This window comes from Pseudorasbora parva, chromosome 6 (genome assembly GCF_024679245.1).
Source record: "Pseudorasbora parva isolate DD20220531a chromosome 6, ASM2467924v1, whole genome shotgun sequence".
NCBI classification, from domain to species: Eukaryota; Metazoa; Chordata; class Actinopteri; order Cypriniformes; family Gobionidae; genus Pseudorasbora; species Pseudorasbora parva.
In genome coordinates, this window is record NC_090177.1 from 47,445,648 (window position 1) to 47,469,852 (window position 24,205).

General features: G+C 45.1%; 62 non-coding genes across 62 annotated transcripts in view; all 62 read left to right on the forward strand.

The window, feature by feature from the left end:
- The first annotated feature begins 31 nt into the window (after positions 1-31).
- On the forward strand, positions 32-113 carry trnas-uga (transfer RNA serine (anticodon UGA)). The gene has a single exon. It is a non-coding gene; the product is annotated as a tRNA-Ser (tRNA).
- A 620-nt stretch (positions 114-733) lies between these two features.
- On the forward strand, positions 734-815 carry trnas-uga (transfer RNA serine (anticodon UGA)). The gene has a single exon. It is a non-coding gene; the product is annotated as a tRNA-Ser (tRNA).
- Positions 816-1,178: 363 nt separating this feature from the next.
- On the forward strand, positions 1,179-1,260 carry trnas-cga (transfer RNA serine (anticodon CGA)). The gene has a single exon. It is a non-coding gene; the product is annotated as a tRNA-Ser (tRNA).
- An 861-nt stretch (positions 1,261-2,121) lies between these two features.
- On the forward strand, positions 2,122-2,203 carry trnas-cga (transfer RNA serine (anticodon CGA)). The gene has a single exon. It is a non-coding gene; the product is annotated as a tRNA-Ser (tRNA).
- Positions 2,204-2,380: 177 nt separating this feature from the next.
- Positions 2,381-2,462, forward strand: trnal-uaa (transfer RNA leucine (anticodon UAA)). Its single transcript has one exon. It is a non-coding gene; the product is annotated as a tRNA-Leu (tRNA).
- Positions 2,463-2,638: 176 nt separating this feature from the next.
- On the forward strand, positions 2,639-2,720 carry trnas-uga (transfer RNA serine (anticodon UGA)). Its single transcript has one exon. It is a non-coding gene; the product is annotated as a tRNA-Ser (tRNA).
- A 176-nt stretch (positions 2,721-2,896) lies between these two features.
- On the forward strand, positions 2,897-2,978 carry trnas-uga (transfer RNA serine (anticodon UGA)). The gene has a single exon. It is a non-coding gene; the product is annotated as a tRNA-Ser (tRNA).
- A 364-nt stretch (positions 2,979-3,342) lies between these two features.
- trnas-cga (transfer RNA serine (anticodon CGA)) lies at positions 3,343-3,424 on the forward strand. Its single transcript has one exon. It is a non-coding gene; the product is annotated as a tRNA-Ser (tRNA).
- Positions 3,425-3,600: 176 nt separating this feature from the next.
- On the forward strand, positions 3,601-3,682 carry trnas-uga (transfer RNA serine (anticodon UGA)). Its single transcript has one exon. It is a non-coding gene; the product is annotated as a tRNA-Ser (tRNA).
- Positions 3,683-3,858: 176 nt separating this feature from the next.
- trnas-uga (transfer RNA serine (anticodon UGA)) lies at positions 3,859-3,940 on the forward strand. The gene has a single exon. It is a non-coding gene; the product is annotated as a tRNA-Ser (tRNA).
- A 176-nt stretch (positions 3,941-4,116) lies between these two features.
- Positions 4,117-4,198, forward strand: trnas-uga (transfer RNA serine (anticodon UGA)). The gene has a single exon. It is a non-coding gene; the product is annotated as a tRNA-Ser (tRNA).
- A 364-nt stretch (positions 4,199-4,562) lies between these two features.
- trnas-cga (transfer RNA serine (anticodon CGA)) lies at positions 4,563-4,644 on the forward strand. The gene has a single exon. It is a non-coding gene; the product is annotated as a tRNA-Ser (tRNA).
- Positions 4,645-4,818: 174 nt separating this feature from the next.
- trnas-uga (transfer RNA serine (anticodon UGA)) lies at positions 4,819-4,900 on the forward strand. Its single transcript has one exon. It is a non-coding gene; the product is annotated as a tRNA-Ser (tRNA).
- Positions 4,901-5,076: 176 nt separating this feature from the next.
- Positions 5,077-5,158, forward strand: trnas-uga (transfer RNA serine (anticodon UGA)). The gene has a single exon. It is a non-coding gene; the product is annotated as a tRNA-Ser (tRNA).
- Positions 5,159-5,521: 363 nt separating this feature from the next.
- On the forward strand, positions 5,522-5,603 carry trnas-cga (transfer RNA serine (anticodon CGA)). The gene has a single exon. It is a non-coding gene; the product is annotated as a tRNA-Ser (tRNA).
- Positions 5,604-5,780: 177 nt separating this feature from the next.
- On the forward strand, positions 5,781-5,862 carry trnas-cga (transfer RNA serine (anticodon CGA)). Its single transcript has one exon. It is a non-coding gene; the product is annotated as a tRNA-Ser (tRNA).
- A 174-nt stretch (positions 5,863-6,036) lies between these two features.
- trnas-uga (transfer RNA serine (anticodon UGA)) lies at positions 6,037-6,118 on the forward strand. Its single transcript has one exon. It is a non-coding gene; the product is annotated as a tRNA-Ser (tRNA).
- A 176-nt stretch (positions 6,119-6,294) lies between these two features.
- trnas-uga (transfer RNA serine (anticodon UGA)) lies at positions 6,295-6,376 on the forward strand. The gene has a single exon. It is a non-coding gene; the product is annotated as a tRNA-Ser (tRNA).
- A 363-nt stretch (positions 6,377-6,739) lies between these two features.
- On the forward strand, positions 6,740-6,821 carry trnas-cga (transfer RNA serine (anticodon CGA)). Its single transcript has one exon. It is a non-coding gene; the product is annotated as a tRNA-Ser (tRNA).
- A 177-nt stretch (positions 6,822-6,998) lies between these two features.
- On the forward strand, positions 6,999-7,080 carry trnal-uaa (transfer RNA leucine (anticodon UAA)). The gene has a single exon. It is a non-coding gene; the product is annotated as a tRNA-Leu (tRNA).
- A 176-nt stretch (positions 7,081-7,256) lies between these two features.
- Positions 7,257-7,338, forward strand: trnas-uga (transfer RNA serine (anticodon UGA)). Its single transcript has one exon. It is a non-coding gene; the product is annotated as a tRNA-Ser (tRNA).
- A 176-nt stretch (positions 7,339-7,514) lies between these two features.
- Positions 7,515-7,596, forward strand: trnas-uga (transfer RNA serine (anticodon UGA)). The gene has a single exon. It is a non-coding gene; the product is annotated as a tRNA-Ser (tRNA).
- Positions 7,597-7,960: 364 nt separating this feature from the next.
- Positions 7,961-8,042, forward strand: trnas-cga (transfer RNA serine (anticodon CGA)). Its single transcript has one exon. It is a non-coding gene; the product is annotated as a tRNA-Ser (tRNA).
- A 176-nt stretch (positions 8,043-8,218) lies between these two features.
- trnas-uga (transfer RNA serine (anticodon UGA)) lies at positions 8,219-8,300 on the forward strand. The gene has a single exon. It is a non-coding gene; the product is annotated as a tRNA-Ser (tRNA).
- Positions 8,301-8,476: 176 nt separating this feature from the next.
- trnas-cga (transfer RNA serine (anticodon CGA)) lies at positions 8,477-8,558 on the forward strand. The gene has a single exon. It is a non-coding gene; the product is annotated as a tRNA-Ser (tRNA).
- A 363-nt stretch (positions 8,559-8,921) lies between these two features.
- trnas-cga (transfer RNA serine (anticodon CGA)) lies at positions 8,922-9,003 on the forward strand. The gene has a single exon. It is a non-coding gene; the product is annotated as a tRNA-Ser (tRNA).
- A 177-nt stretch (positions 9,004-9,180) lies between these two features.
- On the forward strand, positions 9,181-9,263 carry trnaq-uug (transfer RNA glutamine (anticodon UUG)). Its single transcript has one exon. It is a non-coding gene; the product is annotated as a tRNA-Gln (tRNA).
- A 176-nt stretch (positions 9,264-9,439) lies between these two features.
- On the forward strand, positions 9,440-9,521 carry trnas-uga (transfer RNA serine (anticodon UGA)). Its single transcript has one exon. It is a non-coding gene; the product is annotated as a tRNA-Ser (tRNA).
- Positions 9,522-9,697: 176 nt separating this feature from the next.
- Positions 9,698-9,779, forward strand: trnas-uga (transfer RNA serine (anticodon UGA)). Its single transcript has one exon. It is a non-coding gene; the product is annotated as a tRNA-Ser (tRNA).
- A 363-nt stretch (positions 9,780-10,142) lies between these two features.
- trnas-cga (transfer RNA serine (anticodon CGA)) lies at positions 10,143-10,224 on the forward strand. The gene has a single exon. It is a non-coding gene; the product is annotated as a tRNA-Ser (tRNA).
- Positions 10,225-10,660: 436 nt separating this feature from the next.
- Positions 10,661-10,742, forward strand: trnas-uga (transfer RNA serine (anticodon UGA)). The gene has a single exon. It is a non-coding gene; the product is annotated as a tRNA-Ser (tRNA).
- A 176-nt stretch (positions 10,743-10,918) lies between these two features.
- Positions 10,919-11,000, forward strand: trnas-uga (transfer RNA serine (anticodon UGA)). Its single transcript has one exon. It is a non-coding gene; the product is annotated as a tRNA-Ser (tRNA).
- A 364-nt stretch (positions 11,001-11,364) lies between these two features.
- On the forward strand, positions 11,365-11,446 carry trnas-cga (transfer RNA serine (anticodon CGA)). The gene has a single exon. It is a non-coding gene; the product is annotated as a tRNA-Ser (tRNA).
- A 1,449-nt stretch (positions 11,447-12,895) lies between these two features.
- trnal-uaa (transfer RNA leucine (anticodon UAA)) lies at positions 12,896-12,977 on the forward strand. The gene has a single exon. It is a non-coding gene; the product is annotated as a tRNA-Leu (tRNA).
- A 176-nt stretch (positions 12,978-13,153) lies between these two features.
- trnas-uga (transfer RNA serine (anticodon UGA)) lies at positions 13,154-13,235 on the forward strand. Its single transcript has one exon. It is a non-coding gene; the product is annotated as a tRNA-Ser (tRNA).
- A 176-nt stretch (positions 13,236-13,411) lies between these two features.
- trnas-uga (transfer RNA serine (anticodon UGA)) lies at positions 13,412-13,493 on the forward strand. Its single transcript has one exon. It is a non-coding gene; the product is annotated as a tRNA-Ser (tRNA).
- Positions 13,494-13,857: 364 nt separating this feature from the next.
- On the forward strand, positions 13,858-13,939 carry trnas-cga (transfer RNA serine (anticodon CGA)). Its single transcript has one exon. It is a non-coding gene; the product is annotated as a tRNA-Ser (tRNA).
- Positions 13,940-14,115: 176 nt separating this feature from the next.
- Positions 14,116-14,197, forward strand: trnas-uga (transfer RNA serine (anticodon UGA)). The gene has a single exon. It is a non-coding gene; the product is annotated as a tRNA-Ser (tRNA).
- Positions 14,198-14,373: 176 nt separating this feature from the next.
- Positions 14,374-14,455, forward strand: trnas-cga (transfer RNA serine (anticodon CGA)). Its single transcript has one exon. It is a non-coding gene; the product is annotated as a tRNA-Ser (tRNA).
- Positions 14,456-14,819: 364 nt separating this feature from the next.
- trnas-cga (transfer RNA serine (anticodon CGA)) lies at positions 14,820-14,901 on the forward strand. The gene has a single exon. It is a non-coding gene; the product is annotated as a tRNA-Ser (tRNA).
- A 177-nt stretch (positions 14,902-15,078) lies between these two features.
- trnas-uga (transfer RNA serine (anticodon UGA)) lies at positions 15,079-15,160 on the forward strand. Its single transcript has one exon. It is a non-coding gene; the product is annotated as a tRNA-Ser (tRNA).
- A 176-nt stretch (positions 15,161-15,336) lies between these two features.
- trnas-uga (transfer RNA serine (anticodon UGA)) lies at positions 15,337-15,418 on the forward strand. Its single transcript has one exon. It is a non-coding gene; the product is annotated as a tRNA-Ser (tRNA).
- Positions 15,419-15,594: 176 nt separating this feature from the next.
- trnas-uga (transfer RNA serine (anticodon UGA)) lies at positions 15,595-15,676 on the forward strand. Its single transcript has one exon. It is a non-coding gene; the product is annotated as a tRNA-Ser (tRNA).
- Positions 15,677-16,040: 364 nt separating this feature from the next.
- Positions 16,041-16,122, forward strand: trnas-cga (transfer RNA serine (anticodon CGA)). The gene has a single exon. It is a non-coding gene; the product is annotated as a tRNA-Ser (tRNA).
- Positions 16,123-17,571: 1,449 nt separating this feature from the next.
- trnal-uaa (transfer RNA leucine (anticodon UAA)) lies at positions 17,572-17,653 on the forward strand. Its single transcript has one exon. It is a non-coding gene; the product is annotated as a tRNA-Leu (tRNA).
- A 176-nt stretch (positions 17,654-17,829) lies between these two features.
- trnas-uga (transfer RNA serine (anticodon UGA)) lies at positions 17,830-17,911 on the forward strand. Its single transcript has one exon. It is a non-coding gene; the product is annotated as a tRNA-Ser (tRNA).
- Positions 17,912-18,087: 176 nt separating this feature from the next.
- On the forward strand, positions 18,088-18,169 carry trnas-uga (transfer RNA serine (anticodon UGA)). Its single transcript has one exon. It is a non-coding gene; the product is annotated as a tRNA-Ser (tRNA).
- A 364-nt stretch (positions 18,170-18,533) lies between these two features.
- trnas-cga (transfer RNA serine (anticodon CGA)) lies at positions 18,534-18,615 on the forward strand. Its single transcript has one exon. It is a non-coding gene; the product is annotated as a tRNA-Ser (tRNA).
- Positions 18,616-18,791: 176 nt separating this feature from the next.
- On the forward strand, positions 18,792-18,873 carry trnas-uga (transfer RNA serine (anticodon UGA)). Its single transcript has one exon. It is a non-coding gene; the product is annotated as a tRNA-Ser (tRNA).
- Positions 18,874-19,049: 176 nt separating this feature from the next.
- Positions 19,050-19,131, forward strand: trnas-cga (transfer RNA serine (anticodon CGA)). The gene has a single exon. It is a non-coding gene; the product is annotated as a tRNA-Ser (tRNA).
- A 364-nt stretch (positions 19,132-19,495) lies between these two features.
- trnas-cga (transfer RNA serine (anticodon CGA)) lies at positions 19,496-19,577 on the forward strand. Its single transcript has one exon. It is a non-coding gene; the product is annotated as a tRNA-Ser (tRNA).
- Positions 19,578-19,754: 177 nt separating this feature from the next.
- trnal-uaa (transfer RNA leucine (anticodon UAA)) lies at positions 19,755-19,836 on the forward strand. Its single transcript has one exon. It is a non-coding gene; the product is annotated as a tRNA-Leu (tRNA).
- Positions 19,837-20,012: 176 nt separating this feature from the next.
- Positions 20,013-20,094, forward strand: trnas-uga (transfer RNA serine (anticodon UGA)). Its single transcript has one exon. It is a non-coding gene; the product is annotated as a tRNA-Ser (tRNA).
- Positions 20,095-20,270: 176 nt separating this feature from the next.
- trnas-uga (transfer RNA serine (anticodon UGA)) lies at positions 20,271-20,352 on the forward strand. The gene has a single exon. It is a non-coding gene; the product is annotated as a tRNA-Ser (tRNA).
- A 364-nt stretch (positions 20,353-20,716) lies between these two features.
- trnas-cga (transfer RNA serine (anticodon CGA)) lies at positions 20,717-20,798 on the forward strand. The gene has a single exon. It is a non-coding gene; the product is annotated as a tRNA-Ser (tRNA).
- A 1,449-nt stretch (positions 20,799-22,247) lies between these two features.
- On the forward strand, positions 22,248-22,329 carry trnal-uaa (transfer RNA leucine (anticodon UAA)). The gene has a single exon. It is a non-coding gene; the product is annotated as a tRNA-Leu (tRNA).
- A 176-nt stretch (positions 22,330-22,505) lies between these two features.
- On the forward strand, positions 22,506-22,587 carry trnas-uga (transfer RNA serine (anticodon UGA)). The gene has a single exon. It is a non-coding gene; the product is annotated as a tRNA-Ser (tRNA).
- A 176-nt stretch (positions 22,588-22,763) lies between these two features.
- trnas-uga (transfer RNA serine (anticodon UGA)) lies at positions 22,764-22,845 on the forward strand. The gene has a single exon. It is a non-coding gene; the product is annotated as a tRNA-Ser (tRNA).
- Positions 22,846-23,209: 364 nt separating this feature from the next.
- On the forward strand, positions 23,210-23,291 carry trnas-cga (transfer RNA serine (anticodon CGA)). Its single transcript has one exon. It is a non-coding gene; the product is annotated as a tRNA-Ser (tRNA).
- A 176-nt stretch (positions 23,292-23,467) lies between these two features.
- trnas-uga (transfer RNA serine (anticodon UGA)) lies at positions 23,468-23,549 on the forward strand. The gene has a single exon. It is a non-coding gene; the product is annotated as a tRNA-Ser (tRNA).
- Positions 23,550-23,725: 176 nt separating this feature from the next.
- On the forward strand, positions 23,726-23,807 carry trnas-cga (transfer RNA serine (anticodon CGA)). The gene has a single exon. It is a non-coding gene; the product is annotated as a tRNA-Ser (tRNA).
- Positions 23,808-24,171: 364 nt separating this feature from the next.
- Positions 24,172-24,205, forward strand: part of trnas-cga (transfer RNA serine (anticodon CGA)) — an 82-nt gene continuing 48 nt past the window's right edge. Inside the window, exon 1 of the tRNA in view lies at positions 24,172-24,205. This exon is cut by the window's right edge and continues 48 nt beyond it. This is a non-coding gene — a tRNA (tRNA-Ser).

Below are 24,205 nucleotides of genomic sequence, written 5' to 3' on the forward strand. Positions count from 1 at the left end.
CCAAAAAATAGCATGCTGCTCACTAAATGGGGTAGTTGTGGCCGAGAGGTTAAGGCGATGGACTTGAAATCCATTGGGGTCTCCCCGCGCAGGTTCGAACCCTGCCGACTACGTGATACTTTGTCTGTTTCCTCCAAGCATTGTGTCTTTGAGGAGCTTTGTTTGAGTTCAATGTCTTCTCTAACTTCAGGTGCAGCACACATCCAGATATTGTAGCTGGATGCATTCTACCTGGTGTGCTCTACCCTACACATCCAGCCAAATAATAGCATGCTGCTCACTAAACGGGGTAGTCATGGCCGAGAGGTTAAGGCGATGGTCTTGAAATCCATTGGGGTCACCCCGCGCATGTTCGAACCCTGCCGACTACATGATGCTTTGTTTGCTTCAAGCATTAGGTCGTGAAGCATCTTTTTTGAGCACATTTTCATCTCTAACTTCAGATTCAGCACACATCTAGATATTCTAGCTGGGTTAATTTTTCCTGGTGTACTGTACCCTTCACATCCAGTCTAGAAAATAGCATCCTACTTTCTGAATGACATTGTTGTGGCCAAGAGGTTAAGGTGATTGACTTGAAATCCATTGGGTTTTACCTGCGCAGGTTAAAACCCTGCGTCTACTCTATCTTCAGGTGCAGCACACATCCAGATATTGTAGCTGGATGCATTCTACCTGGTGTGCTCTACCCTACACATCCAGCCAAAAAATAGCATGCTGCTCACTAAACGGGGTAGTCGTGGCCGAGAGGTTAAGGCGATGGTCTTGAAATCCATTGGGGTCACCCCGCGCAGGTTCGAACCCTGCCGACTACATGATGCTTTGTTTGCTTCAAGCATTAGGTCGTGAAGCATCTTTTTTGAGCACATTTTCATCTCTAACTTCAGATTCAGCAAACATCTAGATATTCTAGCTGGGTTAATTTTTCCTGGTGTACTGTACCCTTCACATCCGGTCTAGAAAATAGCATCCTACTTTCTGAATGACATTGTTGTGGCCAAGAGGTTAAGGTGATTGACTTGAAATCCATTGGGTTTTACCTGCGCAGGTTAAAACCCTGCTGTCTACTCTATCTTCAGGTGCAGCACACATCTAGATTTTATAGCTGGGTGCATTGTACCTGGTGAACTCTAGCCTACACATGCAGCCAAAAAATAGCATGCAGCTCACTAAATGGGGTAGTCGTGGCCGAGAGGTTAAGGCGTTGGACTCGAAATCCATTGGGGTTTCCCCGCGCAGGTTCGAACCCTGCCGACTACGTGGTGTTTTGTCTGTTTGCTACATGCATTTTTTCTTTCAGGAGCTTTGTTTGAGCTCATTGTCTTCTCTAACTTCAGATGCAGCACACATCTAAATTTTGTAGCCGGGTCCATTCTACCTGGTGTAATCTACCCTTTACATCCAGCCAAAAAAATAGCATGCTGCTCAATAAATGGGGTAGTCGTGGCCGAGAGGTTAAGGCGATGGACTTGAAATCCATTGGGGTTTCCCCGCGTACATGGTGGTTTGTCTGTTTGCTACAAGCATTTTTTCTTTCAGGTGCTTTGTTTGAGCTCATTATCTTCTCTAACTTCATATGCAGAACACATCTAAATTTTGTAGCTGGATGCTTTGTACCTGGTGTACTCTACCCTACACATCCAGCCAAAAAATAGCATGCTGCTTACCAAATGTGGTAGTCGTGGCCGAGAGGTTAAGGGGATGGACTTGAAATCCATTGGGGTCTCCCCGCGCAGGTTCGAACCCTGCCGACTACGTGATGCTTTGTTTGCTTCAAGCGTTAGGTCGTGAAGCAACTTTGTTTAAGCATATTTTCATCTCTAACTTCAGATTCAGCACACATCTAGAATTTCCACCTGGGTTAATTTTTCCTGGTGTACTGTACCCTTCACATCCAGTCTAGAAAATAGCATCCTACTTTCTGAATGACATTGTTGTGGCCAAGAGGTTAAGGTGATTGACTTGAAATCCTTTGGGTTTTACCTGCGCACGTTAAAACCCTGCTGTCTACTCTATCTTCAGGTGCAGCACACATCTAGATTTTATAGCTGGGTGCATTGTACCTGGTGAACTCTAGCCTACACTTCCAGCCAAAAAATAGCATGCTGCTCTCTAAATGGGGTAGTCGTGGCCGAGAGGTTAAGGCGATGGACTCGAAATCCATTGGGGTTTCCCCGCGCAGGTTCGAACCCTGCCGACAACGTGGTGGTTTGTCTGTTTGCTAAATGCATTTTTTCTTTCAGGAGCTTTGTTTGAGCTCATTGTCTTCTCTAACTTCAGATGCAGCACACATCTAAATTTTGTAGCCGGGTCCATTCTACCTGGTGTAATCAACCCTTTACATCCAGCCAAAAAAATAGCATGCTGCTCAATAAATGGGGTAGTCATGGCCGAGAGGTTAAGGCGATGGACTTAAAATCCATTGGGGTCTCCCCACGCAGGTTCAAACCCTGCCGACTACGTGGTGGTTTGTCTATTTGCTACAAGCATTTTTTTTTTCAGGTGCTTTGTTTGAGCTCATTATCTTCTCTAACTTCATATGCAGAACACATCTAAATTTTGTAGCTGGATGCTTTGTACCTGGTGTACTCTACCCTACACATCCAGCCAAAAAATAGCATGCTGCTGTCCAAATGTGGTAGTCGTAGCCGAGAGGTTAAGGCGATGGACTTGAAATCCATTGGGGTCTCCCCGCGCAGGTTCGAACCCTGCCGACTATGTGATACTTTGTCTGTTTCCTCCAATTATTGTGTCTTTGAGAAGCTTTGTTTGAGTTCAATGTCTTCTCTAACTTCAGGTGCAGCACACATCCAGATTTTGTAGCTGGATGCATTCTACCTGGTGTACTCTACCCTACACATTCAGCCAAAAAATAGCATGCTGCTCACTAAACGGGGTAGTCGTGGCCGAGAGGTTAAGGCGATGGACTTGAAATCCATTGGGGTCTCCCCGCGCAGGTTCGAACCCTGCCGACTACGTGATGCTTTGTTTGCTTCAAGCGTTAGGTCGTGAAGCAACTTTGTTTAAGCATATTTTCATCTCTAACTTCAGATTCAGCACACATCTAGAATTTCCAGCTAGATTAATTTTTCCTGGTGTACTGTACCCTTCACATCCAGTCTAGAAAATAGCATCCTATTTTCTGAATCACATTGTTGTGGCCAAGAGGTTAAGGTGATTGACTTGAAATCCATTGGGTTTTACCTGCGCAGGTTAAAACCCTGCTGTCTACTCTATCTTCAGGTGCAGCGCACATCTAGATTTTATAGCTGGGTGCATTGTACCTGGTGAACTCTAGCCTACACATCCAGCCAAAAAATAGCATGCTGCTCACTAAATGGGGTAGTCGTGGCTGAGAGGTTAAGGCGATGGGCTCGAAATCCATTGGGGTTTCCCCGCGCAGGTTCGAACCCTGCCGACTACATGGTGGTTTGTCTGTTTGCTACATGCATTTTTTCTTTCAGGAGCTTTGTTTGAGCTCATTGTCTTCTCTAACTTCAGATGCAGCATACATCTAAATTTTGTAGCCGGGTCCATTCTACCTGGTGTAATCTACCCTTTACATCCAGTCAAAAAATAGCATGCTGCTTACCAAATGTGGTAGTCGTGGCCGAGAGGTTAAGGCGATGGACTTGAAATCCATTGGGGTCTCCCCGCGCAGGTTCGAACCCTGGCGACTACGTGATACTTTGTCTGTTTCCTCCAAGTATTGTGTCTTTGAGAAGCTTTGTTTGAGTTCAATGTCTTCTCTAACTTCAGGTGCAGCACACATCCAGATTTTGTAGCTGGATGAATTCTACCTGGTGTACTCTACCCTACACATTCAGCCAAAAAATAGCATGCTGCTCACTAAACGGGGTAGTCGTGGCCGAGAGGTTAAGGCGATGGACTTGAAATCCATTGGGGTCTCCCCGCGCAGGTTCGAACCCTGCCGACTACGTGATACTTTGTCTGTTTCCTCCAAGCATTGTGTCTTTGAGGAGCTTTGTTTGAGTTCAATGTCTTCTCTAACTTCAGGTGCAGCACACATTCAGATTTTGTAGCTGGATGAATTCTACCTGGTGTACTCTACCCTACACATTCAGCCAAAAACTGGCATGCTGCTCACTGAACGGGGTAGTCGTGGCCGAGAGGTTAAGGCGATGGACTTGAAATCCATTGGGGTCTCCCCGCGCAGGTTCGAACCCTGCCGACTACGTGATGCTTTGTTTGCTTCAAGCATTAGGTCGTGAAGTATCTTTTTTTGAGCACATTTTCATCTCTAACTTCAGATTCAGCACACATCTAGATATTCTAGCTGGGTTAATTTTTCCTGGTGTTCTGTACCCTTCACATCCAGTCTAGAAAATAGCATCCTACTTTCTGAATGACATTGTTGTGGCCAAGAGTTTAAGGTGATTGACTTGAAATCCATTGGGTTTTACCTGCGCAGGTTAAAACCCTGCTGTCTACTCTATCTTCAGGTGCAGCACACATCTAGATTTTATAGCTGGGTGCATTGTACCTGGTGAACTCTAGCCTACACATCCAGCCAAAAAATAGCATGCTGCTCACTAAATGGGGTAGACGTGGCCGAGAGGTTAAGGCGATGGACTCGAAATCCATTGGGGTTTCCCTGCACGGGTTCGAACCCTGCCGACTACGTGGTGGTTTGTCTGTTTGCTACAAGCATTTTTTCTTTCAGGAGCTTTGTTTGAGCTCATTGTCTTCTCTAACTTCAGATGAAGCACACATCTAAATTTTGTAGCTGGATGCTTTGTACCTGGTGACCTCTACCCTTCACATCAAGCCAAAACAGCATGCTGCTCGCTAAATGGGGTAGTCGTGGCCGAGAGGTTAAGGCGATGGACTTGAAATCCATTGGGGTCTCGCCGCGCAGGTTCGAACCCTGCCGACTACGTGATACTTTGTCTGTTTCCTCCAAGCATTGTGTCTTTGAGGAGCTTTGTTTGAGTTCAATGTCTTCTCTAACTTCAGGTGCAGCACACATCCAGATCTTGTAGCTGGATGCATTCTACCTGGTGTACTCTACCCTACACATTCAGCCAAAAAATAGCATGCTGCTCACTAAACGGGGTAGTCGTGGCCGAGAGGTTAAGGCGATGGACTTGAAATCCATTGGGGTCACCCCGCGCAGGTTCGAACCCTGCTGACTACATGATGCTTTGTTTGCTTCAAGCATTAGGTCGTGAAGCATCTTTTTTGAGCACATTTTCATCTCTAACTTCAGATTCAGCACACATCTAGATATTCTAGCTGGGTTAATTTTTCCTGGTGTACTGTACCCTTCACATCCAGTCTAGAAAATAGCATCCTACTTTCTGAATGACATTGTTGTGGCCAAGAGGTTAAGGTGATTGACTTGAAATCCATTGGGTTTTACCTGCGCAGGTTAAAACCCTGCTGTCTACTATATCTTCAGGTGCAGCACACATCTAGATTTTATAGCTGGGTGCATTGTACCTGGTGAACTCTAGCCTACACATGCAGCCAAAAAATAGCATGCAGCTCACTAAATGGGGTAGTCGTGGCCGAGAGGTTAAGGCGTTGGACTCGAAATCCATTGGGGTTTCCCCGCGCAGGTTCGAACCCTGCCGACTACGTGGTGTTTTGTCTGTTTGCTACATGCATTTTTTCTTTCAGGAGCTTTGTTTGAGCTCATTGTCTTCTCTAACTTCAGATGCAGCACACATCTAAATTTTGTAGCCGGGTCCATTCTACCTGGTGTAATCTACCCTTTACATCCAGCCAAAAAAATAGCATGCTGCTCAATAAATGGGGTAGTTGTGGCCGAGAGGTTAAGGCGATGGACTCGAAATCCATTGGGGTTTCCCTGCACGGGTTCGAACCCTGCCGACTACGTGGTGGTTTGTCTGTTTGCTACAAGCATTTTTTCTTTCAGGAGCTTTGTTTGAGCTCATTGTCTTCTCTAACTTCAGATGAAGCACACATCTAAATTTTGTAGCTGGATGCTTTGTACCTGGTGACCTCTACCCTTCACATCAAGCCAAAACAGCATGCTGCTCGCTAAATGGGGTAGTCGTGGCCGAGAGGTTAAGGCGATGGACTTGAAATCCATTGGGGTCTCGCCGCGCAGGTTCGAACCCTGCCGACTACGTGATACTTTGTCTGTTTCCTCCAAGCATTGTGTCTTTGAGGAGCTTTGTTTGAGTTCAATGTCTTCTCTAACTTCAGGTGCAGCACACATCCAGATCTTGTAGCTGGATGCATTCTACCTGGTGTACTCTACCCTACACATTCAGCCAAAAAATAGCATGCTGCTCACTAAACGGGGTAGTCGTGGCCGAGAGGTTAAGGCGATGGACTTGAAATCCATTGGGGTCACCCCGCGCAGGTTCGAACCCTGCTGACTACATGATGCTTTGTTTGCTTCAAGCATTAGGTCGTGAAGCATCTTTTTTGAGCACATTTTCATCTCTAACTTCAGATTCAGCACACATCTAGATATTCTAGCTGGGTTAATTTTTCCTGGTGTACTGTACCCTTCACATCCAGTCTAGAAAATAGCATCCTACTTTCTGAATGACATTGTTGTGGCCAAGAGGTTAAGGTGATTGACTTGAAATCCATTGGGTTTTACCTGCGCACGTTAAAACCCTGCTGTCTACTCTATCTTCAGGTGCAGCACACATCTAGATTTTATAGCTGGGTGCATTGTACCTGGTGAACTCTAGCCTACACTTCCAGCCAAAAAATAGCATGCTGCTCTCTAAATGGGGTAGTCGTGGCCGAGAGGTTAAGGCGATGGACTCGAAATCCATTGGGGTTTCCCCGCGCAGGTTCGAACCCTGCCGACTACGTGGTGGTTTGTCTGTTTGCTAAATGCATTTTTTCTTTCAGGAGCTTTGTTTGAGCTCATTGTCTTCTCTAACTTCAGATGCAGCACACATCTAAATTTTGTAGCCGGGTCCATTCTACCTGGTGTAATCTACCCTTTACATCCAGCCAAAAAAATAGCATGCTGCTCAATAAATGGGGTAGTCATGGCCGAGAGGTTAAGGCGATGGACTTAAAATCCATTGGGGCCTCCCCGCGCAGGTTCAAACCCTGCCGACTACGTGGTGGTTTGTCTATTTGCTACAAGCATTTTTTTTTTCAGGTGCTTTGTTTGAGCTCATTATCTTCTCTAACTTCATATGCAGAACACATCTAAATTTTGTAGCTGGATGCTTTGTACCTGGTGTACTCTACCCTACACATCCAGCCAAAAAATAGCATGCTGCTTTCCAAATGTGGTAGTCGTGGCCGAGAGGTTAAGGCGATGGACTTGAAATCCATTGGGGTCTCCCCGCGCAGGTTCGAACCCTGCCGACTACGTGATACTTTGTCTGTTTCCTCCAATTATTGTGTCTTTGAGAAGCTTTGTTTGAGTTCAATGTCTTCTCTAACTTCAGGTGCAGCACACATCCAGATCTTGTAGCTGGATGCATTCTACCTGGTGTACTCTACCCTACACATTCAGCCAAAAAATAGCATGCTGCTCACTAAACGGGGTAGTCGTGGCCGAGAGGTTAAGGCGATGGACTTGAAATCCATTGGGGTCTCCCCGCGCAGGTTCGAACCCTGCCGACTACGTGATTCCTTGTTTGCTTCAAGCATTAGGTCCTGAAGCAACTTTGTTTGAGCACATTTTCATCTCTAACTTCAGATTCAGCACACATCTAGATTTTCCAGCTGGGTTAATTTTTCCTGGTGTACTGTACCCTTCACATCCAGTCTAGAAAATAGCATCCTACTTTCTGAATGACATTGTTGTGGCCAAGAGGTTAAGGTGGTTGACTTGAAATCCATTGGGTTTTACCTGCGCAGGTTAAAACCCTGCTGTCTACTCTATCTTCAGGTGCAGCACACATCTAGATTTTATAGCTGGGTGCATTGTACCTGGTGAACTCTAGCCTACACATCCAGCCAAAAAATAGCATGCTGCTCACTAAATGGGGTAGACGTGGCCGAGAGGTTAAGGCGATGGACTCGAAATCCATTGGGGTTTCCCTGCGCAGGTTCGAACCCTGCTGACTACGTGGTGGTTTGTCTGTTTGCTACAAGCATTTTTTCTTTCAGGAGCTTTGTTTGAGCTCATTGTCTTCTCTAACTTCAGATGCAGCACACATCTAAATTTTTTAGCTGGATGCTTTGTACCTGGTGATCTCTACCCTTCACATCAAGCCAAAAAATATCATGCTGCTCACTAAATGGGGTAGTCGTGGCCGAGAGGTTAAGGCGATGGACTTGAAATCCATTGGGGTCTCCCCGCGCAGGTTCGAACCCTGCCGACTACGTGATACTTTGTCTGTTTCCTCCAAGCATTGTGTCTTTGATGAGCTTTGTTTGAGTTCAATGTCTTCTCTAACTTCAGGTGCAGCACACATCCAGATTTTGTAGCTGGATGCATTCTACCTGGTGTACTCTACCAAACACATCCAGCCAAAAAATAGCATGCTGCTCACTAAACGGGGTAGTCGTGGCCGAGAGGTTAAGGCGATGGACTCGAAATCCATTGGGGTTTCCCTGCGCAGGTTCGAACCCTGCCGACTACGTGGTGGTTTGTTTGCTTCAAGCATTAGGTCGTGAAGCATCTTTTTTTGAGCACATTTTCATCTCTAACTTCAGATTAAGCACACGTCTAGATATTCTAGCCGGGTTAATTTTTCCTGGTGTACTGTACCCTTCACATCCAGTCTAGAAAATAGCATCCTACTTTCTGAATGATATTGTTGTGGCCAAGAGGTTAAGGTGATTGACTTGAAATCCATTGGGTTTTACCTGCGCAGGTTAAAACCCTGCGTCTACTATATCTTCAGGTGCAGCACACATCTAGATTTTATAGCTGGGTGCATTGTACCTGGTGAACTCTAGCCTACACATCCAGCCAAAATATAGCATGCTGCTCACTAAATGGGGTAGTCGTGGCCGAGAGGTTAAGGCGATGGACTCGAAATCCATTGGGGTTTCCCCGCGCAGGTTCGAACCCTGCCGACTATGTGGTGTTTTGTCTGTTTGCTACATGCATTTTTTCTTTCAGGAGCTTTGTTTGAGCTCATTGTTTTCTCTAGCTTCAGATGCAGCACACATCTAAATTTTGTAGCCGGGTCCATTCTACCTGGTGTAATCTACCCTTTACATCCAGCCAAAAAAATAGCATGCTGCTCAATAAATGGGGTAGTCGTGGCCGAGAGGTTAAGGCAATGGGCTTTGAAATCCATTGGGGTTTCCCCGCGCAGGTTCAAACCCTGCCGACTACGTGGTGGTTTGTCTGTTTGCTACAAGCATTTTTTCTTTCAGGAGCTTTGTTTGAGCTCATTGTCTTCTCTAACTTCAGATGCAGCACACATCTAAATTTTGTAGCTGGATGCTTTGTACCTGGTGACCTCTACCCTTCACATCAAGCCAAAAAATAGCATGCTGCTCGCTAAATGGGGTAGTTGTGGCCGAGAGGTTAAGGCGATGGACTTGAAATCCATTGGGGTCTCCCCGCGCAGGTTCGAACCCTGCCGACTACGTGATACTTTGTCTGTTTCCTCCAAGCATTGTGTCTTTGAGGAGCTTTGTTTGAGTTCAATGTCTTCTCTAACTTCAGGTGCAGCACACATCCAGATATTGTAGCTGGATGCATTCTACCTGGTGTGCTCTACCCTACACATCCAGCCAAAAAATAGCATGCTGCTCACTAAACAGGGTAGTCGTGGCCGAGAGGTTAAGGCGATGGTCTTGAAATCCATTGGGGTCACCCCGCGCAGGTTCGAACCCTGCCGACTACATGATGCTTTGTTTGCTTCAAGCATTAGGTCGTGAAGCATCTTTTTTGAGCACATTTTCATCTCTAACTTCAGATTCAGCACACATCTAGATATTCTAGCTGGGTTAATTTTTCCTGGTGTACTGTACCCTTCACATCCAGTCTAGAAAATAGCATCCTACTTTCTGAATGACATTGTTGTGGCCAAGAGGTTAAGGTGATTGACTTGAAATCCATTGGGTTTTACCTGCGCAGGTTAAAACCCTGCTGTCTACTCTATCTTCAGGTGCAGCACACATCTAGATTTTATAGCTGGGTGCATTGTACCTGGTGAACTCTAGCCTACACATGCAGCCAAAAAATAGCATGCAGCTCACTAAATGGGGTAGTCGTGGCCGAGAGGTTAAGGCGTTGGACTCGAAATCCATTGGGGATTCCCCGCGCAGGTTCGAACCCTGCCGACTACGTGGTGTTTTGTCTGTTTGCTACATGCATTTTTTCTTTCAGGAGCTTTGTTTGAGCTCATTGTCTTCTCTAACTTCAGATGCAGCACACATCTAAATTTTGTAGCCGGGTCTATTCTACCTGGTGTAATCTACCCTTTACATCCAGCCAAAAAAAATAGCATGCTGCTCAATAAATGGGGTAGTCGTGGCCGAGAGGTTAAGGCGATGGACTTGAAATCCATTGGGGTTTCCCCGTGCAGGCTCAAACCCTGCCGACTACGTGGTGGTTTGTCTGTTTGCTACAAGAATTTTTTCTTTCAGGTGCTTTGTTTGAGCTCATTATCTTCTCTAACTTCATATGCAGAACACATCTAAATTTTGTAGCTGGATGCTTTGTACCTGGTGTACTCTACCCTACACATCCAGCCAAAAAATAGCATGCTGCTTACCAAATGTGGTAGTCGTGGCCGAGAGGTTAAGGCGATGGACTTGAAATCCATTGGAGTCTCCCCGCGCAGGTTCGAACCCTGCCGACTACGTGATACTTTGTCTGTTTCCTCCAAGTATTGTGGCTTTGAGAAGCTTTGTTTGAGTTCAATGTCTTCTCTAACTTCAGGTGCAGCACACATTCAGATTTTGTAGCTGGATGCATTCTACCTGGTGTACTCTACCCTACACATTCAGCCAAAAAATAGCATGCTGCTCACTAAACGGGGTAGTCGTGGCCGAGAGGTTAAGGCGATGGACTTGAAATCCATTGGGGTCTCCCCGCGCAGGTTCGAACCCTGCCGACTACGTGATGCTTTGTTTGCTTCAAGCATTAGGTCGTGAAGCAACTTTGTTTAAGCATATTTTCATCTCTAACTTCAGATTCAGCACACATCTAGAATTTCCAGCTGGGTTAATTTTTCCTGGTGTACTGTACCCTTCACATCCAGTCTAGAAAATAGCATCCTACTTTCTGAATGACATTGTTGTGGCCAAGAGGTTAAGGTGATTGACTTGAAATCCATTGGGTTTTACCTGCGCACGTTAAAACCCTGCTGTCTACTCTATCTTCAGGTGCAGCACACATCTAGATTTTATAGCTGGGTGCATTGTACCTGGTGAACTCTAGCCTACACTTCCAGCCAAAAAATAGCATGCTGCTCTCTAAATGGGGTAGTCGTGGCCGAGAGGTTAAGGCGATGGACTCGAAATCCATTGGGGTTTCCCCGCGCAGGTTCGAACCCTGCCGACTACGTGGTGGTTTGTCTGTTTGCTAAATGCATTTTTTCTTTCAGGAGCTTTGTTTGAGCTCATTGGCCCTCATTTATCAAAAGTGCGTACACCAAATTTCCAGCGTACACCTTGCGTACACCCAAACCCACGGTGACTTTGAGATTTATCAATATGGACGTTGGCGTACGGCACGCTCAAATCCTACGCCAGCTCAGGAGGTGGTGTACGCACGTTTGAGTTAGTGGGAAAATGCGCAGAAAAACAATTCCTAACACCACAAAATGCACTGACAAAGATATGCTATATTATGACCCACTGTTAAAAACCACAACGACAACATTCAGTGTTTATTTTGTGCAACATGAACGTCAATGTTTAATTTGTGTGACTTTACCAAAGCGTTTGATTTGTAGGCATATGTATTCCTCCAGTCGCGAGCCTGTGCGCTTTACCGGCGCGCCTGGCCCGGCAGCTGCGCACGGACTGGGACTAAAATAATTCAGACTGACAAAATAAAAAAATGACCTTCTTCTTTTAAATAATAATAAAATCAATAAAAACGACATTCTTCTTCTGAATAACAAGCGTCATTAAGAATAATAATCATAATAATAATAAGAATCTTACAAATTGTCATGTAATTATTAATGTGAATGAATGGTAGTACTCCACATCACATCATCATCACTATTGTACACCCCAATACATGTGCCGTGATACTAAATTAAATGCTAATTGTTTCAAAACATGCTGTAAAATAATGCATTGTGATGGTAATTTATCATCCAAACAGCTATTTAAACTGCTGGAGTGCACTTATCAACCTCCACACTATTAAGATACTCGTAATTTGGGTCCATATTTTGTTTTTGTAGGTGCCTTTAATCCCACTCTTTAAACTCCCAAATAAAACAATTTCGTTTTTTTTTTTCACTTCCCTGGCGATGGCCTCGATGGGCGCGTCTCAATCATCTCACTAGTTCAGCAGTCAGGGCACTGATCAGGGAGTCAGCCCATTGACTTATGTCCTAGTCAGTGCCCTGACTAGTGGAGTAGTGAGATGATTGAGCGCGCCCGATCTCCACGTCGGAGAAGTTTCGCTTCTTTGCCGTCTTCTGTTTGTCCATGGCGTAAAATGAGGGCGTGGGAGAGGCGGAGACTTGAATATATAGGGGCGTGTTATTCTAATGACGATCGTTTTCAGCCGCCACATTTATTAAGGGCAAGTATTGCGTACACCTGGATTGCAGAGGTACGCACAGCTTCATAAATCAGGCGGTGAGAGGAGTGTAAGCATAATCTTACGCCAACATATACACCAGTTTCTACGCAAGATTGATAAATGAGGGCCATTGTCTTCTCTAACTTCAGATGCAGCACACATCTAAATTTTGTAGCCGGGTCCATTCTACCTGGTGTAATCTACCCTTTACATCCAGCCAAAAAAATAGCATGCTGCTCAATAAATGGGGTAGTCATGGCCGAGAGGTTAAGGCGATGGACTTAAAATCCATTGGGGTCTCCCCGCGCAGGTTCAAACCCTGCCGACTACGTGGTGGTTTGTCTATTTGCTACAAGCATTTTTTTTTTCAGGTGCTTTGTTTGAGCTCATTATCTTCTCTAACTTCATATGCAGAACACATCTAAATTTTGTAGCTGGATGCTTTGTACCTGGTGTACTCTACCCTACACATCCAGCCAAAAAATAGCATGCTGCTTTCCAAATGTGGTAGTCGTGGCCGAGAGGTTAAGGCGATGGACTTGAAATCCATTGGGGTCTCCCCGCGCAGGTTCGAACCCTGCCGACTACGTGATACTTTGTCTGTTTCCTCCAATTATTGTGTCTTTGAGAAGCTTTGTTTGAGTTCAATGTCTTCTCTAACTTCAGGTGCAGCACACATCCAGATCTTGTAGCTGGATGCATTCTACCTGGTGTACTCTACCCTACACATTCAGCCAAAAAATAGCATGCTGCTCACTAAACAGGGTAGTCGTGGCCGAGAGGTTAAGGCGATGGACTTGAAATCCATTGGGGTCTCCCCGCGCAGGTTCGAACCCTGCCGACTACGTGATTCCTTGTTTGCTTCAAGCATTAGGTCGTGAAGCAACTTTGTTTGAGCACATTTTCATCTCTAACTTCAGATTCAGCACACATCTAGATTTTCCAGCTGGGTTAATTTTTCCTGGTGTACTGTACCCTTCACATCCAGTCTAGAAAATAGCATCCTACTTTCTGAATGACATTGTTGTGGCCAAGAGGTTAAGGTGGTTGACTTGAAATCCATTGGGTTTTACCTGTGCAGGTTAAAACCCTGCTGTCTACTCTATCTTCAGGTGCAGCACACATTTAGATTTTATAGCTGGGTGCATTGTACCTGGTGAACTCTAGCCTACACATCCAGCCAAAAAATAGCATGCTGCTCACTAAATGGGGTAGACGTGGCCGAGAGGTTAAGGCGATGGACTCGAAATCCATTGGGGTTTCCCTGCGCAGGTTCGAACCCTGCTGACTACGTGGTGGTTTGTCTGTTTGCTACAAGCATTTTTTCTTTCAGGAGCTTTGTTTGAGCTCATTGTCTTCTCTAACTTCAGATGCAGCACACATCTAAATTTTGTAGCTGGATGCTTTGTACCTGGTGACCTCTACCCTTCACATCAAGCCAAAAAATATCATCCTGCTCGCTAAATGGGGTAGTCGTGGCCGAGAGGTTAAGGCGATGGACTTGAAATCCATTGGGGTCTCCCCGCGCAGGTTCGAACCCTGCCGACTACGTGATACTTTGTCTGTTTCCTCCGAGCATTGTGTCCTTGAGGAGCTTTGTTTGAGTTCAATGTCTTCTCTAACTTCAGGTGCAGCACACATCCAGATTTTGTAGCTGGATGCATTCTACCTGGTGTACTCTACCCTACACATCCAGCCAAAAAATAGCATGCTGCTCACTAAATGGGGTAGTCGTGGCCGAGAGGTTAAGGCGATGGACTCGAAATCCATTGGGGTTTCCCTGCGCAGGTTCGAACCCTGCCGACTACGTGGTGGTTTGTTTGCTTCAAGCGTTAGGTCGTGAAGCATCTTTTTTTGAGCACATTTTCATCTCTAACTTCAGATTCAGCACACATCTAGATATTCTAGCTGAGTTAATTTTTCCTGGTGTACTGTACCCTTCACATCCAGTCTAGAAAATAGCATCCTACTTTCTGAATGACATTGTTGTGGCCAAGAGGTTAAGGTGATTGACTTGAAATCTATTGGGTTTTACCTGCGCACGTTAAAACCCTGCTGTCTACTCTATCTTCAGGTGCAGCACACATCTAGATTTTATAGCTGGGTGCATTGTACCTGGTGAACTCTAGCCTACGCTTCCAGCCAAAAAATAGCATGCTGCTCTCTAAATTGGGTAGTCGTGGCCGAGAGGTTAAGGCGATGGACTCGAAATCCATTGGGGTTTCCCCGCGCAGGTTCGAACCCTGCGGACTACGTGGTGGTTTGTCTGTTTGCTAAATGCATTTTTTCTTTCAGGAGCTTTGTTTGAGCTCATTGTCTTCTCTAACTTCAGATGCAGCACACATCTAAATTTTGTAGCCGGGTCCATTCTACCTGGTGTAATCTACCCTTTACATCCAGCCAAAAAAATAGCATGCTGCTCAATAAATGGGGTAGTCATGGCCGAGAGGTTAAGGCGATGGACTTGAAATCCATTGGGGTCTCCCCGCGCAGGTTCAAACCCTGCCGACTACGTGGTGGTTTGTCTATTTGCTACAAGCATTTTTTTTTTCAGGTGCTTTGTTTGAGCTCATTATCTTCTCTAACTTCATATGCAGAACACATCTAAATTTTGTAGCTGGATGCTTTGTACCTGGTGTACTCTACCCTACACATCCAGCCAAAAAATAGCATGCTGCTTTCCAAATGTAGTAGTCGTGGCCGAGAGGTTAAGGCGATGGACTTGAAATCCATTGGGGTCTCCCCGCGCAGGTTCGAATCCTGCCGACTACGTGATACTTTGTCTGTTTCCTCCAATTATTGTGTCTTTGAGAAGCTTTGTTTGAGTTCAATGTCTTCTCTAACTTCAGGTGCAGCACACATCCAGATCTTGTAGCTGGATGCATTCTACCTGGTGTACTCTACCCTACACATTCAGCCAAAAAATAGCATGCTGCTCACTAAACAGGGTAGTCGTGGCCGAGAGGTTAAGGCGATGGACTTGAAATCCATTGGGGTCTCCCCGCGCAGGTTCGAACCCTGCCAACTACGTGATTCCTTGTTTGCTTCAAGCATTAGGTCGTGAAGCAACTTTGTTTGAGCACATTTTCATCTCTAACTTCAGATTCAGCACACATCTAGATTTTCCAGCTGGGTTAATTTTTCCTGGTGTACTGTACCCTTCACATCCAGTCTAGAAAATAGCATCCTACTTTCTGAATGACATTGTTGTGGCCAAGAGGTTAAGGTGATTGACTTGAAATCCATTGGGTTTTACCTGCGCACGTTAAAACCCTGCTGTCTACTCTATCTTCAGGTGCAGCACACATCTAGATTTTATAGCTGGGTGCATTGTACCTGGTGAACTCTAGCCTACACTTCCAGCCAAAAAATAGCATGCTGCTCTCTAAATGGGGTAGTCGTGGCCGAGAGGTTAAGGCGATGGACTCGAAATCCATTGGGGTTTCCCCGCGCAGGTTCGAACCCTGCCGACTACGTGGTGGTTTGTCTGTTTGCTAAATGCATTTTTTCTTTCAGGAGCTTTGTTTGAGCTCATTGGCCCTCATTTATCAAAAGTGCGTACACCAAATTTCCAGCGTACACCTTGCGTACACCCAAACCCACGGTGACTTTGAGATTTATCAATATGGACGTTGGCGTACGGCACGCTCAAATCCTACGCCAGCTCAGGAGGTGGTGTACGCACGTTTGAGTTAGTGGGAAAATGCGCAGAAAAACAATTCCTAACACCACAAAATGCACTGACAAAGATATGCTATATTATGACCCACTGTTAAAAACCACAACGACAACATTCAGTGTTTATTTTGTGCAACATGAACGTCAATGTTTAATTTGTGTGACTTTACCAAAGCGTTTGATTTGTAGGCATATGTATTCCTCCAGTCGCGAGCCTGTGCGCTTTACCGGCGCGCCTGGCCCGGCAGCTGCGCACGGACTGGGACTAAAATAATTCAGACTGACAAAATAAAAAAATGACCTTCTTCTTTTAAATAATAATAAAATCAATAAAAACGACATTCTTCTTCTGAATAACAAGCGTCATTAAGAATAATAATCATAATAATAATAAGAATCTTACAAATTGTCATGTAATTATTAATGTGAATGAATGGTAGTACTCCACATCACATCATCATCACTATTGTACACCCCAATACATGTGCCGTGATACTAAATTAAATGCTAATTGTTTCAAAATATGCTGTAAAATAATGCATTGTGATGGTAATTTATCATCCAAACAGCTATTTAAACTGCTGGAGTGCACTTATCAACCTCCACACTATTAAGATACTCGTAATTTGGGTCCATATTTTGTTTTTGTAGGTGCCTTTAATCCCACTCTTTAAACTCCCAAATAAAACAATTTCGTTTTTTTTTTTCACTTCCCTGGCGATGGCCTCGATGGGCGCGTCTCAATCATCTCACTAGTTCAGCAGTCAGGGCACTGATCAGGGAGTCAGCCCATTGACTTATGTCCTAGTCAGTGCCCTGACTAGTGGAGTAGTGAGATGATTGAGCGCGCCCGATCTCCACGTCGGAGAAGTTTCGCTTCTTTGCCGTCTTCTGTTTGTCCATGGCGTAAAATGAGGGCGTGGGAGAGGCGGAGACTTGAATATATAGGGGCGTGTTATTCTAATGACGATCGTTTTCAGCCGCCACATTTATTAAGGGCAAGTATTGCGTACACCTGGATTGCAGAGGTACGCACAGCTTCATAAATCAGGCGGTGAGAGGAGTGTAAGCATAATCTTACGCCAACATATACACCAGTTTCTACGCAAGATTGATAAATGAGGGCCATTGTCTTCTCTAACTTCAGATGCAGCACACATCTAAATTTTGTAGCCGGGTCCATTCTACCTGGTGTAATCTACCCTTTACATCCAGCCAAAAAAATAGCATGCTGCTCAATAAATGGGGTAGTCATGGCCGAGAGGTTAAGGCGATGGACTTAAAATCCATTGGGGTCTCCCCGCGCAGGTTCAAACCCTGCCGACTACGTGGTGGTTTGTCTATTTGCTACAAGCATTTTTTTTTTCAGGTGCTTTGTTTGAGCTCATTATCTTCTCTAACTTCATATGCAGAACACATCTAAATTTTGTAGCTGGATGCTTTGTACCTGGTGTACTCTACCCTACACATCCAGCCAAAAAATAGCATGCTGCTTTCCAAATGTGGTAGTCGTGGCCGAGAGGTTAAGGCGATGGACTTGAAATCCATTGGGGTCTCCCCGCGCAGGTTCGAACCCTGCCGACTACGTGATACTTTGTCTGTTTCCTCCAATTATTGTGTCTTTGAGAAGCTTTGTTTGAGTTCAATGTCTTCTCTAACTTCAGGTGCAGCACACATCCAGATCTTGTAGCTGGATGCATTCTACCTGGTGTACTCTACCCTACACATTCAGCCAAAAAATAGCATGCTGCTCACTAAACAGGGTAGTCGTGGCCGAGAGGTTAAGGCGATGGACTTGAAATCCATTGGGGTCTCCCCGCGCAGGTTCGAACCCTGCCGACTACGTGATTCCTTGTTTGCTTCAAGCATTAGGTCGTGAAGCAACTTTGTTTGAGCACATTTTCATCTCTAACTTCAGATTCAGCACACATCTAGATTTTCCAGCTGGGTTAATTTTTCCTGGTGTACTGTACCCTTCACATCCAGTCTAGAAAATAGCATCCTACTTTCTGAATGACATTGTTGTGGCCAAGAGGTTAAGGTGGTTGACTTGAAATCCATTGGGTTTTACCTGTGCAGGTTAAAACCCTGCTGTCTACTCTATCTTCAGGTGCAGCACACATTTAGATTTTATAGCTGGGTGCATTGTACCTGGTGAACTCTAGCCTACACATCCAGCCAAAAAATAGCATGCTGCTCACTAAATGGGGTAGACGTGGCCGAGAGGTTAAGGCGATGGACTCGAAATCCATTGGGGTTTCCCTGCGCAGGTTCGAACCCTGCTGACTACGTGGTGGTTTGTCTGTTTGCTACAAGCATTTTTTCTTTCAGGAGCTTTGTTTGAGCTCATTGTCTTCTCTAACTTCAGATGCAGCACACATCTAAATTTTGTAGCTGGATGCTTTGTACCTGGTGACCTCTACCCTTCACATCAAGCCAAAAAATATCATCCTGCTCGCTAAATGGGGTAGTCGTGGCCGAGAGGTTAAGGCGATGGACTTGAAATCCATTGGGGTCTCCCCGCGCAGGTTCGAACCCTGCCGACTACGTGATACTTTGTCTGTTTCCTCCGAGCATTGTGTCCTTGAGGAGCTTTGTTTGAGTTCAATGTCTTCTCTAACTTCAGGTGCAGCACACATCCAGATTTTGTAGCTGGATGCATTCTACCTGGTGTACTCTACCCTACACATCCAGCCAAAAAATAGCATGCTGCTCACTAAATGGGGTAGTCGTGGCCGAGAGGTTAAGGCGATGGACTCGAAATCCATTGGGGTTTCCCTGCGCAGGTTCGAACCCTGCCGACTACGTGGTGGTTTGTTTGCTTCAAGCGTTAGGTCGTGAAGCATCTTTTTTTGAGCACATTTTCATCTCTAACTTCAGATTCAGCACACATCTAGATATTCTAGCTGAGTTAATTTTTCCTGGTGTACTGTACCCTTCACATCCAGTCTAGAAAATAGCATCCTACTTTCTGAATGACATTGTTGTGGCCAAGAGGTTAAGGTGATTGACTTGAAATCTATTGGGTTTTACCTGCGCACGTTAAAACCCTGCTGTCTACTCTATCTTCAGGTGCAGCACACATCTAGATTTTATAGCTGGGTGCATTGTACCTGGTGAACTCTAGCCTACACTTCCAGCCAAAAAATAGCATGCTGCTCTCTAAATTGGGTAGTCGTGGCCGAGAGGTTAAGGCGATGGACTCGAAATCCATTGGGGTTTCCCCGCGCAGGTTCGAACCCTGCGGACTACGTGGTGGTTTGTCTGTTTGCTAAATGCATTTTTTCTTTCAGGAGCTTTGTTTGAGCTCATTGTCTTCTCTAACTTCAGATGCAGCACACATCTAAATTTTGTAGCCGGGTCCATTCTACCTGGTGTAATCTACCCTTTACATCCAGCCAAAAAAATAGCATGCTGCTCAATAAATGGGGTAGTCATGGCCGAGAGGTTAAGGCGATGGACTTAAAATCCATTGGGGTCTCCCCGCGCAGGTTCAAACCCTGCCGACTACGTGGTGGTTTGTCTATTTGCTACAAGCATTTTTTTTTTCAGGTGCTTTGTTTGAGCTCATTATCTTCTCTAACTTCATATGCAGAACACATCTAAATTTTGTAGCTGGATGCTTTGTACCTGGTGTACTCTACCCTACACATCCAGCCAAAAAATAGCATGCTGCTTTCCAAATGTAGTAGTCGTGGCCGAGAGGTTAAGGCGATGGACTTGAAATCCATTGGGGTCTCCCCGCGCAGGTTCGAATCCTGCCGACTACGTGATACTTTGTCTGTTTCCTCCAATTATTGTGTCTTTGAGAAGCTTTGTTTGAGTTCAATGTCTTCTCTAACTTCAGGTGCAGCACACATCCAGATCTTGTAGCTGGATGCATTCTACCTGGTGTACTCTACCCTACACATTCAGCCAAAAAATAGCATGCTGCTCACTAAACAGGGTAGTCGTGGCCGAGAGGTTAAGGCGATGGACTTGAAATCCATTGGGGTCTCCCCGCGCAGGTTCGAACCCTGCCAACTACGTGATTCCTTGTTTGCTTCAAGCATTAGGTCGTGAAGCAACTTTGTTTGAGCACATTTTCATCTCTAACTTCAGATTCAGCACACATCTAGATTTTCCAGCTGGGTTAATTTTTCCTGGTGTACTGTACCCTTCACATCCAGTCTAGAAAATAGCATCCTACTTTCTGAATGACATTGTTGTGGCCAAGAGGTTAAGGTGATTGACTTGAAATCCATTGGGTTTTACCTGCGCACGTTAAAACCCTGCTGTCTACTCTATCTTCAGGTGCAGCACACATCTAGATTTTATAGCTGGGTGCATTGTACCTGGTGAACTCTAGCCTACACTTCCAGCCAAAAAATAGCATGCTGCTCTCTAAATGGGGTAGTCGTGGCCGAGAGGTTAAGGCGATGGACTCGAAATCCATTGGGGTTTCCCCGCGCAGGTTCGAACCCTGCCGACTACGTGGTGGTTTGTCTGTTTGCTAAATGCATTTTTTCTTTCAGGAGCTTTGTTTGAGCTCATTGGCCCTCATTTATCAAAAGTGCGTACACCAAATTTCCAGCGTACACCTTGCGTACACCCAAACCCACGGTGACTTTGAGATTTATCAATATGGACGTTGGCGTACGGCACGCTCAAATCCTACGCCAGCTCAGGAGGTGGTGTACGCACGTTTGAGTTAGTGGGAAAATGCGCAGAAAAACAATTCCTAACACCACAAAATGCACTGACAAAGATATGCTATATTATGACCCACTGTTAAAAACCACAACGACAACATTCAGTGTTTATTTTGTGCAACATGAACGTCAATGTTTAATTTGTGTGACTTTACCAAAGCGTTTGATTTGTAGGCATATGTATTCCTCCAGTCGCGAGCCTGTGCGCTTTACCGGCGCGCCTGGCCCGGCAGCTGCGCACGGACTGGGACTAAAATAATTCAGACTGACAAAATAAAAAAATGACCTTCTTCTTTTAAATAATAATAAAATCAATAAAAACGACATTCTTCTTCTGAATAACAAGCGTCATTAAGAATAATAATCATAATAATAATAAGAATCTTACAAATTGTCATGTAATTATTAATGTGAATGAATGGTAGTACTCCACATCACATCATCATCACTATTGTACACCCCAATACATGTGCCGTGATACTAAATTAAATGCTAATTGTTTCAAAATATGCTGTAAAATAATGCATTGTGATGGTAATTTATCATCCAAACAGCTATTTAAACTGCTGGAGTGCACTTATCAACCTCCACACTATTAAGATACTCGTAATTTGGGTCCATATTTTGTTTTTGTAGGTGCCTTTAATCCCACTCTTTAAACTCCCAAATAAAACAATTTCGTTTTTTTTTTTCACTTCCCTGGCGATGGCCTCGATGGGCGCGTCTCAATCATCTCACTAGTTCAGCAGTCAGGGCACTGATCAGGGAGTCAGCCCATTGACTTATGTCCTAGTCAGTGCCCTGACTAGTGGAGTAGTGAGATGATTGAGCGCGCCCGATCTCCACGTCGGAGAAGTTTCGCTTCTTTGCCGTCTTCTGTTTGTCCATGGCGTAAAATGAGGGCGTGGGAGAGGCGGAGACTTGAATATATAGGGGCGTGTTATTCTAATGACGATCGTTTTCAGCCGCCACATTTATTAAGGGCAAGTATTGCGTACACCTGGATTGCAGAGGTACGCACAGCTTCATAAATCAGGCGGTGAGAGGAGTGTAAGCATAATCTTACGCCAACATATACACCAGTTTCTACGCAAGATTGATAAATGAGGGCCATTGTCTTCTCTAACTTCAGATGCAGCACACATCTAAATTTTGTAGCCGGGTCCATTCTACCTGGTGTAATCTACCCTTTACATCCAGCCAAAAAAATAGCATGCTGCTCAATAAATGGGGTAGTCATGGCCGAGAGGTTAAGGCGATGGACTTAAAATCCATTGGGGTCTCCCCGCGCAGGTTCAAACCCTGCCGACTACGTGGTGGTTTGTCTATTTGCTACAAGCATTTTTTTTTTCAGGTGCTTTGTTTGAGCTCATTATCTTCTCTAACTTCATATGCAGAACACATCTAAATTTTGTAGCTGGATGCTTTGTACCTGGTGTACTCTACCCTACACATCCAGCCAAAAAATAGCATGCTGCTTTCCAAATGTGGTAGTCGTGGCCGAGAGGTTAAGGCGATGGACTTGAAATCCATTGGGGTCTCCCCGCGCAGGTTCGAACCCTGCCGACTACGTGATACTTTGTCTGTTTCCTCCAATTATTGTGTCTTTGAGAAGCTTTGTTTGAGTTCAATGTCTTCTCTAACTTCAGGTGCAGCACACATCCAGATCTTGTAGCTGGATGCATTCTACCTGGTGTACTCTACCCTACACATTCAGCCAAAAAATAGCATGCTGCTCACTAAACAGGGTAGTCGTGGCCGAGAGGTTAAGGCGATGGACTTGAAATCCATTGGGGTCTCCCCGCGCAGGTTCGAACCCTGCCGACTACGTGATTCCTTGTTTGCTTCAAGCATTAGGTCGTGAAGCAACTTTGTTTGAGCACATTTTCATCTCTAACTTCAGATTCAGCACACATCTAGATTTTCCAGCTGGGTTAATTTTTCCTGGTGTACTGTACCCTTCACATCCAGTCTAGAAAATAGCATCCTACTTTCTGAATGACATTGTTGTGGCCAAGAGGTTAAGGTGGTTGACTTGAAATCCATTGGGTTTTACCTGTGCAGGTTAAAACCCTGCTGTCTACTCTATCTTCAGGTGCAGCACACATTTAGATTTTATAGCTGGGTGCATTGTACCTGGTGAACTCTAGCCTACACATCCAGCCAAAAAATAGCATGCTGCTCACTAAATGGGGTAGACGTGGCCGAGAGGTTAAGGCGATGGACTCGAAATCCATTGGGGTTTCCCTGCGCAGGTTCGAACCCTGCTGACTACGTGGTGGTTTGTCTGTTTGCTACAAGCATTTTTTCTTTCAGGAGCTTTGTTTGAGCTCATTGTCTTCTCTAACTTCAGATGCAGCACACATCTAAATTTTGTAGCTGGATGCTTTGTACCTGGTGACCTCTACCCTTCACATCAAGCCAAAAAATATCATCCTGCTCGCTAAATGGGGTAGTCGTGGCCGAGAGGTTAAGGCGATGGACTTGAAATCCATTGGGGTCTCCCCGCGCAGGTTCGAACCCTGCCGACTACGTGATACTTTGTCTGTTTCCTCCGAGCATTGTGTCCTTGAGGAGCTTTGTTTGAGTTCAATGTCTTCTCTAACTTCAGGTGCAGCACACATCCAGATTTTGTAGCTGGATGCATTCTACCTGGTGTACTCTACCCTACACATCCAGCCAAAAAATAGCATGCTGCTCACTAAATGGGGTAGTCGTGGCCGAGAGGTTAAGGCGATGGACTCGAAATCCATTGGGGTTTCCCTGCGCAGGTTCGAACCCTGCCGACTACGTGGTGGTTTGTTTGCTTCAAGCGTTAGGTCGTGAAGCATCTTTTTTTGAGCACATTTTCATCTCTAACTTCAGATTCAGCACACATCTAGATATTCTAGCTGAGTTAATTTTTCCTGGTGTACTGTACCCTTCACATCCAGTCTAGAAAATAGCATCCTACTTTCTGAATGACATTGTTGTGGCCAAGAGGTTAAGGTGATTGACTTGAAATCTATTGGGTTTTACCTGCGCACGTTAAAACCCTGCTGTCTACTCTATCTTCAGGTGCAGCACACATCTAGATTTTATAGCTGGGTGCATTGTACCTGGTGAACTCTAGCCTACACTTCCAGCCAAAAAATAGCATGCTGCTCTCTAAATTGGGTAGTCGTGGCCGAGAGGTTAAGGCGATGGACTC